At 39.1% G+C, this 13,387-nt stretch overlaps 1 non-coding gene across 1 annotated transcript; it reads left to right on the top strand.

Moving 5' to 3' along the window:
- The first annotated feature begins 1,092 nt into the window (after positions 1-1,092).
- LOC148580894 (small nucleolar RNA R71) lies at positions 1,093-1,200 on the top strand. The gene has a single exon (XR_015895742.1). It is a non-coding gene; the product is annotated as a small nucleolar RNA R71 (small nucleolar RNA).
- The last annotated feature ends 12,187 nt before the right edge of the window (positions 1,201-13,387 follow it).

The raw sequence follows: 13,387 nt of genomic DNA, 5'->3' as shown, positions 1-13,387 counted from the left end.
CAGTTGATCCAATGCATTTAGTTCATTAGTGAACAGGGGAGGTTCATCTCTCCAAGTCTCATTACCAAATAAATTGGCATTCAGCTTCATGATTGCACCAAGGAACTTGGCAACTTGCTCTTCAGTAACTTCTTCATTCTCTTCTGAAGAGGAATACTCATCAGAGCTCATGAAGGGCGTAAGGAGGTTTAATAGAATCTCTATGGTCTTTAGATGAGCCTCAGAGTCCTTTGGTTCCTCAAAGGGAAACTCCTTGTTGATCACTGGATGTCCCAGGAGGTTTTCCTCCTTGGAATTCACGTCCTCCCCTTCCTCCTTGGATTCAGCCATGATGGTTATATCAATGGCCTTGCACTCTCCTTTTGGATTTTCTTCTGTATTGCTTGGGAGAGCACTAGGAGGGGTTTCAGTGATCTTCTTACTCAATTGGCCCACTTGTGCCTCAAAATTTCTAATGGAGGACCTTGTTTCATTCATGAAACTCAGAGTGGCCTTAGATAAATCAGAGACTAAGTTAGCTAAATTAGAGGTATTTTGTTCAGAGTTCTCTGTCTGTTGCTGAGTGGATGATGGAAAAGGCTTGCTATTGCTAAACCTGTTTCTTCCACCATTATTAAAGCCTTGTTGAGGCTTTTGTTGATCCTTCCATGAGAAATTTGGGTGATTTCTCCATGAGAGATTATAGGTGTTTCCATAGGGTTCACCCACGTAATTCACCTCTGCAATTGCAGGGTTCTCAGGATCATAAGCTTCTTCTTCAAAAGATGCCTCTTGAGTACTGTTGGATGTAGCTTGTATTCCATTCAGTCTCTGAGAAATCATATTGACTTGCTGAGTCAATATTTTATTCTGAGCCAATATGGCATTCAGAGTATCAATTTCAAGAACTCCCTTCTTCTGAGGCGTCCCATTACTCACAGGATTCCTCTCAGAAGTGTACATAAACTGGTTATTAGCAACCATGTCAATGAGTTCTTGAGCTTCTGCAAGTGTTTTCTTTAGGTGAATGGATCCACCTGCAGAAGTATCCAATGACATCTTAGCTAATTCAGACAGACCATCATAGAATATATCCAGGATGGTCCATTCTGAAAGCATGTCAGAAGGACACTTTTTGGTCAGTTCCTTGTATCTCTCCCAAGGTTCATAGAGGGATTCACCTTCTTTCTGTCTGAAGGTTTGAACATCCACTCTAAGCTTACTCAGCTTTTGAGGAGGAAAGAACTTGGCTAAGAAAGCCTTGACCAGCTTATCCCAAGAGTTCAGGCTATCTTTAGGTTGAGAATCCAACCATATTCTAGCTCTGTCTCTCACAGCAAAAGGGAAAAGCATGAGCCTGTAGACTTCAGGATCTACTCCATTAGTCTTAACAGTATCACATATCTGCAAGAATTCAGTTAAGAACTGAAAAGGATCTTCAGATGGAAGTCCATGAAACTTGCAGTTTTGTTGCATCAGAGAAACTAATTGAGGTTTAAGCTCAAAATTGTTTGCTCCAATGGTAGGGATGGAGACGCTTCTTCCATGGAAATTGGAATTTGGTGCAGTAAAGTCACCAAGCATCTTCCTTGCATTATTATTATTTTTGGCTGCCATCTCCTCTTCCTGTTCGAAAATTCCTGTAAGGTTGTCTCTGGATTGTTGTATTTTAGCTTTTCTTAGTTTCCTTTTCAGAGTCCTTTCAGATTCAGGGTCTGCTTCAACAAGAATGTTCTTGTCTTTGCTCCTGCTCATATGAAAAAGAAAGGAACAGAAAATAATAATAGGGATCCTTTTTACCACAGTATAGAGGTTCCCTTGTGTGAGTAGAAGAAAAGAAGATTAAGAATGAAGAAGAGAAGAATTCGAACTCAGAGGAGAAGAAGGGGTTCGAATTTTGGGTGAGGAGAAGTGTTAGTAGATGAATAAATAAATAGAAGGAGATGAGAGGTGAGAGGATTTTCAAAAATTAAAAATTAAAATTTAAAGTTAAATTTCGAAAGTAGTTTTTGAAAAAGGTTAGTAATTTTCGAAAATTAGGAATGAAATAAAATCAAAATAAAAAATTAAAATAATTAGTTAATTAAAAAGAAATTTTGAAAAAGGAGGGAAGGGATTTTCGAAAATTAAAGGTAAAAAGTTAGTTGGGCAGTTTTACTAAAGATAAGAATCAAATAAAAAGTTAAGTGGTTAATTGAAAAAGATTTGAAATTCAATTTTTTTGAAAAGATAAGAAGATAAGAAGTTAGAAGAGATATTTTAAAATCAAATTTTTGAAAAAGATGAGATTTAAAAAGATATGATAGAAATTAGTTTTGAAAAAGATTTAATTTTTAAAATCACAATTAATGACTTGACCCACAAGAAATCACAAGATATGATTCTAGAACTTAAAGTTTGAATCTTTCTTAACAAGTAAGTAACAAACTTGAAATTTTTGAATAAAAACATTAATTCTTGATAATATTTTCGAAAATTATGAGATAAAATTAAGAAGAAGATTTTTGAAAAATATTTTTAAAATTTTTGAAAATAAATAAGAAAAATGAAAAAGATTTGATTTTTGAAAAAGATTTTGAAAAAGATAAGATTTTTAAATTGAAAATTTGATTTGACTCAGAAGAAACAATTGAATTTTAAAAATGTTTGAAAAAATCAATCCAAATTTTCGAAATTTATGAGAGAAAAAAGGAAAGATATTGTTTTTTATTTTTGATTTTTTAATCATGAAAGAGAAAAACATAAAAAATGACTCACAACATGAAAATTATGAATCAAAATACATGATGCATGCAAGAACACTATGAATGTCAAGATGAACACCAAGAACACTTTGAAGATCAAGATGAACATCAAGACTTATTTTTGAAAATTTTTAATGAAAGAAAAACATACAAGACACCAAACTTAGAAATCTTTAATGCTTAGACACTATGAATGCAAAGATGCACATGAAAAACAACAAAAGACACAAAATAAGAAAACATCAAGATCAAACAAGAAGACTTACCAAGAACAACTTGGAGATCATGAAGAACACTATGAATGCATGAATTTTCGAAAAAATGCATAAATTTTTAGAAAAAATGCAATTGACACCAAACTTAAAAATTGACTCAAGACTCAAACAAACAACATAAAATATTTTTTTCTTTTTATGATTTTATTAATTTTTTTTGGATTTTTGTATATTTTTTTTTCGAAAAACATATAGGAAAAAGAAAATAAGAAATTCAAAAATTTTTAATAAGAGTTCCAGGAATCTTTCAATGTTAGCCTAAAACTCCAATCCAAGGGTTAGACATGGCTTAATAGCCAGCCAGCTTTAGGATATAAATCAGGCATGCAACAGCTAATACTTCATCCAACTCCTTATGTTGACAAGTGGAAGCCTCAATCCAAAAGAATTTGGATATGGCTTTACAGCCAGCCAGGCTTCAACATGTTACCATGAAACTCTAGAATTCATTCTTAAAAATTTTGAATGATTTACGAAAACAAAAGGAAATTTTTTTTTTGAAAAGAAAACGAAAAAAAATTTACCTAATCTGAGCAATAAGATGAACCGTCAGTTGTCCAAACTCGAACAATCCCCCGCAACGGTGCCAAAAACTTGGTGCACGAAATTGTGATCCCTGGTAATGGCTCCAAAAACTTGGTGCTCTAATCTTAATTCATAATTTGTCACAACTTCGATACAACTAACCAGCAAGTGCACTGGGTCGTCCAAGTAATAAAACCTTACGTGAGTAAGGGTCGATCCCACGGAGATTGTTGGTATGAAGCAAGCTATGGTCATCTTGTAAATCTCAGTCAGGCGGATATCAAATGGTTATGGAGTTTTCGAATAATAATAATAAATAAACAGAAAACAAAGATAGAAATACTTATGTAAATCATTGGTGAGAATTTCAGATAAGCATATAGAGATGCTTTTGTTCCTCTGAACTTCTGCTTTCCTGCTGTCTTCATCCAATCATTCCTACTCCTTTCCATGGCAAGCTTTATATAGGGTATCACCGTTGTCAATGGCTATATCCCATCCTCTCTGTGAAAAAAGTCCAAATGCTCTGTCACGGCACGGCTAATCATCTGGAGGTTCTCGATCATACTGGAATAGGATTCACCCTCCTTTTGCGTCTGTCACTACGCCCAGCACTCGCGAGTTTGAAGTTCGTCATAGCTATCCCATCCCAGATCCTACTCGGAATACCACAGACAAGGTTTAGACTTTTCGGATCTCAGGAATGGCCATCCATGGGTTCTAACTTATACCACGAAGATTCTAATATCTCAGACTTGGTCCCCTGTATTAGATATCTAAGAGATACTCATTCTAGCTTGTTTGCATGTAGAACGGAGGTGTTTGTCAGACACGCGTTCATAAGTGAGAATGATGATGAGCGTCACATAATCATCACATTCATCATGTTCTTGGGTGCGAATGGATATCTTAGAAGCGGAATAAGTTGAATTGAATATAAAATAGTAGTACTTTGCATTAAATCATGAGGAACAGTAGAGCTCCACACCTTAATCTATGGAGTGCAGAAACTCTAACGTTGAAAAATACATAAGTGAAAGGTTCAGACATGGCCGAATGGCCAGCCCCCATACGTGATCAATAGATCAAAAGATAATCCAAAGATGATCCGAAGATGAAACTAAAGATGTAAATACAATAGTAAAAAGTCCTATTTATACTAAACTAGCTACTAGGTTTTACAAAAGTAAGTAATTGATGCATAAATCCACTTCCGGGGCCCACTTGGTGTGTGCTTGGGCTGAGCTTGAAGTTTACACGTGGAGAGTCATTCTTGGAATTGAACGCCAGTTTGTAACGTGTTTCTGGCGTTCAACTCTGGTTCGTGACGTGTTTCTGGCGTTTAACTCCAGACTGCAGCGTAGAACTGGCATTCAACGCCCTTTTGCATCGTCTAAACTCGGACAAAGTATGGAGTATTAAATATTGGTAGAAAGCCCTGGATGTCTACTTTCCAACGCAATTAGAAACGCGCCATTTGAAGTTTGGTAGCTCCAGAAAATCCACTTTGAGTGCAGGGAGGTCAGAATCCAACAGCATCAGCAGTCCTTCTTCAACCTCTGAATCTGATTTTTGCTCAAGTCCCTCAATTTCAGCCAGAAAATACCTGAAATCACAGGAAAATACACAAACTCATAGTAAAGTCCAGAAATGTGAATTTAACATAAAAACTAATAAAAACATCCCTAAAAGTAACTAGATCCTACTAAAAACATACTAAAAACAATGCCAAAAAGCGTATAAATTATCCGCTCATCAGTAGTATTTGGAGTCACTCCTCAACTTGTCCCTTTGGTTTTTAGAAAAGTTGGGAGGGAAGATTTTCGCAACCAAGTAGTTCGCCATTGGGGCAAACCAAGGAAAGCTATCCGACACAGCATGCAAACTATCCAATGGGAATGAGTCATTGATCGGAAATGGGTCAAATTTCAAATTCTCAAGGCGGCTTAAATGATCCGCAACTAAGTTTTGAGACCCACTCCAGTCCCTAATCTCAATGTTGAATTCTTGCAAAAGCAAGATCCAACGTATGAGTCTAGGTTTTGACTCATTCTTTGTCAACAGATACTTCAAAGCTGCATGATTCGTGTATACCACTATCTTGGACCCTAGCAAATAAGATCTGAATTTATCTAAAGCATGAACAATAGCTAGGAGTTCCTTTTCTGTAGTGGTATAGTTGGACTGTGCTGCATCCAATGTTTTAGAAGAGTAAGCATGGTTCGACGCATCGCACATTATCTCGAATGGCAGCGTCCAGTTGGGGCCTCGCACAATCGGTGCTATGGTGAGAACTCTCCTTAACTCTTCAAACGCTTTCACACATGCACTGTCAAACTCAAAGTCCACATCCTTTTGGAGTAGGCGCAATAATGGCAAAGCAATTTTGCTGAAATCTTTAATAAAGCGCCTGTAGAATCCTGCATGTCCCAAAAACCAGCGGACCTCCCTCACAGATGAGGGGTGAGGTAAAGTGGTGATAACATTGACCTTGGCTGGGTCTACAGAAATGCCTTCACTAGATACCACATGTCCTAGCACTATTCCTTGTCTTACCATAAAGTGACATTTTTCAAAATTCAAGACAAGGTTAGTGTCAACACATCTAGCTAAGACCTTGGCCAAGTTCTCTAAGAAACAATCAAATGAAGTTCCATAAATACTGAAGTCATCCATAAACACTTCCAGACAATTCTCCATTAGATCGGAAAAGACACTGGTTATACACCGCTGAAAGGGAGCAGGTGCATTACATAGTCCAAATGGCATCCTTTTGTAGGCAAAGGTGCCAAAAGGGCAAGTGAATGTGGTCTTTTCCTGATCTTCATGAGCAATGTAAATCTGAAAGTAACCAATAAATCCATCAAGAAAGCAATAATGGGATTTACCCGCCAAACGGTCCAGCATCTGATCGATAAAGGGCAAAGGGTAGTGGTCCTTCCTTGTAGTGGCATTTAACCTTCTATAATCGATGCACACTCGCCATGCATTTTGTAGTCTCTTGGTGACCACTTCACCATCATCCTTTTTAATGGCAGTGATGCCCGATTTCTTGGGAACAACCTGGACCGGGCCCACCCACTCACTGTCAGAAATTGGGTATATGATACCCGCATCAAGTAGCCTTGTGACTTCCTTCTTTACCACATCAAGGATGTTTGGGTTGAGCCTCCTTTGCGGTTGCCTAACCGGCCTAGCTCCTTCTTGGAGAAATATATGATGCATGCACTTGCGGGGGTCAATCCCCACAATATCGGCTAGGCTCCAACCAATTTCCTTCTTGTACTTTCTGAGAACATCTAGGAGCTTTTCTTCTTCTTCACTAGAAAGCTCACTAGCAATAATGATCGGAAACTTTTGGTTGTCCTTTAAGAAAGGATACTTCAAATGAGATGGAAGAGGCTTCGATTCACTCTTTGCCTCAAGCTGAGGTTCCTTTTCATCCAGCTCAAGGAGTTCACTTTCAACAACTTTCTCTTGTTCATCCTCTTGGTCATCCGTCTCTTCAACAATAGGGTAGCATAACTTGTTGTGGTCTTCTTCTCGCACTTCCGCTACCACTTCATCGATTACATCACATCGGAGAAAGGAATGCTCTTCGGGAGGATGCTTCATGGCTTCTTCCAAATTGAACTTGATAGTCTTGTCTCCAACCTCAAAGGAATATGTTCCGGTGAAGTATCTAACTTGAATTTAGAGGTCTTAAGGAAGGGTCTACCAAGTAGAACGGAGGATGAGCTTCTATTTTTTGTTGGAGGCATTTCAAGGATGTAAAATTCAACCGGAAAGATCAAGTCCTTGATTGCCAGAAGTACCTCTTCTGCTATTCCCATCATTGTGATCACACTCTTATCGGCTAAGGCAAACTTCGCCGCCGACTTCTTTAATGGAGCTAAATTCAACCGCACAAAAATAGAAAGTGGCATGATGCTTACGCAAGCTCTTAGATCACACATACAGTCATGAAAAGTGTGCCCACCAATACAACAAGACACCAAACAGGGTCCAGGGTCACCACATTTTTTTGGAATAGGTTCCATCAAGGATGAAACTGAACTACCCAAGGATAATGTCTCCAACTCTCCTATCCTATCCTTGTGTGTACACAAGTCTTTCAAAAATTTTGCATACTTCGAAATTTGTTGGATAGCATCAAGAAGTGGTATGGTTACCTCAACTTTCTTGAACACTTGAAGCATGTTCAAATCAAATTCCGGGGTCTTCTTTGCTTTCTTCACCAATGAAGGGAATAGGATAGAAATGGACTCATCCACTATAGCTTTCCTCTTGGGTTCCTTAAGGCTTACTCCTTCTTCATCATGCCTTTTGTGTACCTCCTCCTCTTCATGCGGAGCTTCAACAACTACTTCTTCTTTATGAATGTCTTTCATGACCCTAGGAGGTATCTCCTCCAATATAGTCCCCGACCGTAGAGTGATGGCGTTGAAACCGCCCTTGGAGTTTGGAAGGGGTTGGGAAGGGAGGCTAGAAGAGTTTGAGGGTTGGTTGGTGTTGTTGGAGAAGGACATGGACATCTTTGAGATCATGTCGGTGAGATTGGCTAATTTAGCACTTATGGCATCGAATTGAGCCTTGTTGCTCTCGTCCCGTTTCTCCATAGCGGCTCTAAGCTCATCAACTTGATTGGTGAAAGATGAAGAGATTTAGTTGAATTGTTGTCTATGGTATGGTGCTTGTATTTGGTGTAGTTGTTTTGGTTTTGGTTGTGGTATTTTTGGTTGGCTTGGTAGTTGTTGTTGTTGTGGTGGTATTGTGATGAAGATTGGTTGTTGTTGTAATGAGAAGAAGAGTTATTCCATCTTTGGTTTTGATTGCTCCCTTGTGCATTATCCCTCCACCCTTGATTTTGATTACTACCATGAGAGTAGTTATTTTGGCCTTGAGAAGGATAGGGCGGATGGTTGTTGTGATTCACATTGGCTACGACAAGGGCATGCTCCTCTTGAATTTGATGGCATTGATCGGTGTAATGTGTGGTGCTAGAGCACAAACCACTAGGAAGGCCTTCAAGTGAAGCAACTTGAGGTGGGGCTTGGATGGCTTGGATGGAGTAGTATTTCTTTTGATCTTTTTGTATTTGCGTGAGGATAGTGGTCATGTCCCCAAGCGCGTTGGTTAAGCTTGCTTCGGAAGGGGATGGCTCTACCACACCCTTGAGAGGATTACTTCTCACCCTTACATGTTGTGTAGCCTCAGCAACATCATTTATCAATTTCTAAGCTTCTCCCTCCGTCTTGTTTTTTGAAAGGGAACTGCCACTAGAAGCGGTGAGCAATCTTCTATCTTCCGCACAAAGACCTTCGGTGAAGTAACTAATGAGCAAGTGAGTATTCAATCCATGGTGTGGACAAGATTCCAATAGCCTCTTGAACCGAGTCCAATACTCATACAAACTCTCTTGGTCCTTTTGCATTATACCCGAAATCTCCTTCCGGATGTAGTCGGTCTTCTCCGGTGGAAAGAATTTATCTAGAAACTCTCTTCTCAAGAAATTCCAATTGGTCACAATCTCATCCGGTTGTGAATAAAACCATGTCTTTGCCTGCCCTTCAAGAGAGAAAGGAAAGGAAAAAACCATAATAGCCAACTCATCGGCCCCATGCCTTCGAGCCGTAGAACAAGCAACTTGAAAATCTCTTAGATGTCGGATGGGGTCTTGACCCGGCAACCCATGATACTTAGGAAGTAGATTTATCAAACTACTCTTCAACTCAAAGTTTGGATCAAGGTTGGGATACCTTGCTTGCAAAGGTTGAAGTATAATATCCGGAGCTCCTTGCTCATGCAAAGTGATCCGCCGTGGCTCCGCCATGTATGGCTCACTTGTAGGATGCAAAGATGTATTAGTAGTGCCAACAGAAGAATAGGAAGTAGCAGACTCCAAGTCACTCTCGGTACTGTCTAGTGATTCGGTATGTTCCTCAAGAGAGGCCGAAGTACTAGCCGTATAATCCAACCGCCGTCTAGCTTGCCGAGTGTGTAACAAGGTTCTTTCAATCTCAGGGTCAAACTCGGCTAAGCTAGAATTTGATTGAGACTGAGTCATCAAACTTGGGAGTCATAGCACACATACAAAAGAAATCTAAACTATAGCTAAGTATTGAAAGAAAGTAAACTATCTACAATATTCACATATTCACATAACCAATATCAAGGCATATGTTGCAACCACTCCCCGGCAACGGCGCCAAAAATTTGATGGCACGGATACCGTCGATAAGGAATTTCACAAGATTTTTCACGTTGCAAGTATAGTCCTCAACCGACAAATAATCCGTGAATCAAATTTAGAAGGAATTGGTTGTCACAAGTTCAACCCTGATAAAGTAACCGAAGTATTCAAACCTCGGGTCGTCTCACAAGGAATGGGTAAACATGTGCATCAACATTGGTTAGAACTGAATGTAAATAAAGGAAAGTAAATTGCAGAATCTTAAATGGGGAATGGGGAAGATGAACATAAAAGTAAATGGCAGAAAGTAAAGAGAATGGGTAAGATCAGAAATGGGGATTCATTGGGCTCAGGAGATGTTGTATTCCCTGAATCAAGTTTATTCTCATCTCTTCCTCAATCAGTACATTCATTGATCTCCTTGGCAATCTTAAGTGATTGGATTCCAATTCCTTGGTAACCCAATCTCTCAAATCTTGATCAATAGCCAATTCCTTGGTCTAATTGCTCATGAGAAGAGATGAAGTATGGTCACTGATTATACCACATGTATTCCAAAATCAAAGTATTGGTAAGATTATATGTCACCATATCCATCCAAACCCCAATTTGGTCCAGCATGAGAAAGCATTTCTAGCATGATCTCTTCATTCCTCTTCCAAGGTCCGAAGAGATCCAAGTATGAATAGCTTCTTTTCCAAGATAACTACCCAATAGGATGAAGATTGAAATCTTTCTAGTAAAATCAAGAGAAAAGAAAGAAGAAGAATAATGAAAACTATTATTGATCCATCAAATTACAACAGAGCTCCCTAACCCAATGAAAGGGGTTTAGTTGTTCATAGCTTTGGGAATGGAAAGCGTAAGTGTAAAGTACATTATGAAAACTAAAACTAGAAGTTGCAGAGAAAGTAATGTATACAGAATGTAGTTCTCCAAAATGCCAAAAGCTCCCTTTACTAGTTCAAAACTACTCCTATATATACTACTCTTCTGATATTCTAGTTGGCTCTTCAAGTCTTGGATATGGGCCTTTGGATCTTAAGTTGAAGCAGTTGCAGTTTTCAGTGGGCTCAGCTTTGCTTGTAGAGAAAATGTGAGTTAGGCATGGACGTTAGTTAGGACGTTAGTGGTGTTAAGGTTAAGTGAAAATGTGGGTTCGAGAACGTTAGTGACGATCACCTTTTTCACTAACGTTCCTAACCCAAGATGGTCCACGTTAACTTCAACGTTAGTGGCACTAACGTGACTACTAACCTTGCCTCTTGGTCCTTCGCAAACGTTATTGGCATTCACCTTTTCCAATAACGTTTGCTTGTTGCCTTTCCTTCCTACGTTAGAGTCCACATTAGTGTAGCTAACGTGACCCCTAACGTGGGCATGCCTCAGGTTCGAGAGCGTTAGTGACACTTACCTTTATCACTAATGCTCCAAACGCCCCTTCTCACGTTAGTGCCTCACGTTAATTGTATTAACGTGGCCACTAACATGGTGGTGATTGCCATCTCCAACGTTAGTGACAAAGGTGAGTGTCACTAACGTTGGCTCATCATTTCTTTCCTCCACGTTAGCTTCCACGTTAATGTAGTTAACGTGGCAACTAACGTGGCTAATAGTGGCTTGGTCCAACGTTAGTGACAAAGGTGAGTGTCACTAATGTTGGCACTTATTTGTTCCTTCCATGTTAGAGTTCACGTTAATATAACTAACATGACTCTTAACGTGGCTAAGTGTGCCCCTTTTTCCAATGTTAGTGGTATTCACTTTTACCACTAACGTTGGAGCTTTACTTCTCTTCCACGTTAGCTTCGACGTTAATGTAGTTAACGTGGCAACTAACGTGGGCTATGATGGCTCACGAAGGCGTTATTGGTGATCACTTTTCTCATTAACGTTGCAAGCTAGCTCCTATTCCACGTTAATAGTCACGTTAGTTAGACTAATGTGGCTATTAATGTGGCACCTTCCTTGCTTCCTTTATCCTAAAATCAAGCAAGTAAAGTGCATCAAAGCTAGGTTCCAACTCATGAGATCATGCGTCATCCACTTTATCATTCAATTCATGCATAATTCTCATGAAATCATTCAAAATTCACAATGTTTGCTTGAATCAAGATGTAAGTGATTATCTACCCAAAACTTGCTTATTAACTAAGAAAATGCATGAAACTACCCTAAAACAGTAAAGAAACGGTCAGTGAAACTGGCCAAAATGCCTTGGCATCACAACACCAAACTTAAAGCTTGCTTGTCCCTAAGCAAGTACTGAAACATGAGAATGATGAATGAAATGCCAAGAGAAATGAGTCATAATTGTGGAAGTCATGTCCTTGGTTTTATGGGGTTTCATGCATAGCAACTTAGGTTCATTCCTTCACTAGATTTCAGACCTTTATCATGCCCTGGAATACTCACTTGATTGCATCCTATGAGACTTTTATTTATTGATCCCCTTATCTTTTCAAGGTCTAATTGTGTTCTTAGACTAGGTGCTTTGTGAGAGGGCGACTCTTTAAGATAAGCTTTCAGTCAGCACTCCCGAACCAGTTGGTCCAAGGTGCTGGGTGTTAAGACACCCCTAAGGACTTACTCTTTCAAGTCTCTTTCCCCCATATATACACACCACAGGCACATGGTTTGTTATTTTCTTACTTGAGACCTTGGTGTTTAGCACCTCTTTGGGTTACTAAGTGTTCTGTAGCAAAGGTTACTCTTGATAGTGGACTTTCAGTTGATAATCCCGGGTTAGTTAATCCAAGTTACCAAGTGATAAGGCACCCCTGAGAGCTTATTCATCCAAGTAGATCCTTTACACAGGAGCACCACAGACATATGCCTTAAGATTCAACCCTTGGTGCCTAGCCTTATTTCTTATTCTTTTTCTTTATTTCTCAACTTTCATTTTTCTTTTCCTTTTTCTTATTAGGATCTTGTTATTTAGCTAGTCTCATGGGGTGTGTTTCAAGCATATGATTCAGGACAGATAGTTGCCTTCCTACCTTGTTGGTGAACCAACTTAGCTAAGTAATTACTACACCACAAGCTTAAGAACTTACTCCACAATATGAACCTCACTCTGGTCTTTCATAACATCTCTTTTTATTTGACTTAGAGGACAAGCATACAAGTAGGCAAGTTGAAAATGCAGTAGTGACATTAGACTAGCAAGCATAGACCTAAGCAATGCAAACTTAAAGGCAGAATTGAAAATCCTAAACTACCATGGAAACATGTTCTATTTCATACATGATTTTCCTTATTTAAAACTTGAAAAAGATAGAACAATGAGGGAACTCCACCACCTTTTACTCCTAGGGTTGCTCATGCTCTCCCTCTTATTTGTCCTCTTTGTGTCTTTCTTGAGTGCTTGAACCCCCACTTCCCTTGCTTTTTCCAATCAACTTTTTTCAGAAGCCAGCATCTTCCATCTTCTTTTTCAATGTTTCCTTCTGCTGTTTCACCTTCCTTTCCTCTTGTTCTGTTAGATCTTTTTAGACTGTATCATACCTAGGGATTGCAGAGTGCAAATTATGCATATTCCCAATCATATAGTTCAACTTGGCTTGAGTGTTTATGTTGAACTCTTCCCTATGTAGTTGCCGTCCTTCATTAAGCACGCTGAACTCATTGAATGCTTTTGTTTGAGCTAGCTGACGTTGGTTGAGTTCTTG

The sequence above is a fragment of the Arachis ipaensis genome, chromosome B10 (assembly GCF_059453495.1).
Source record: "Arachis ipaensis isolate K30076 ecotype BB chromosome B10, ASM5945349v1, whole genome shotgun sequence".
In the NCBI taxonomy this organism is placed as follows: Eukaryota; Viridiplantae; Streptophyta; class Magnoliopsida; order Fabales; family Fabaceae; genus Arachis; species Arachis ipaensis.
Note: the sequence above shows the minus strand (reverse complement) of the source record. Positions and strands in the feature narration are given on the sequence as shown.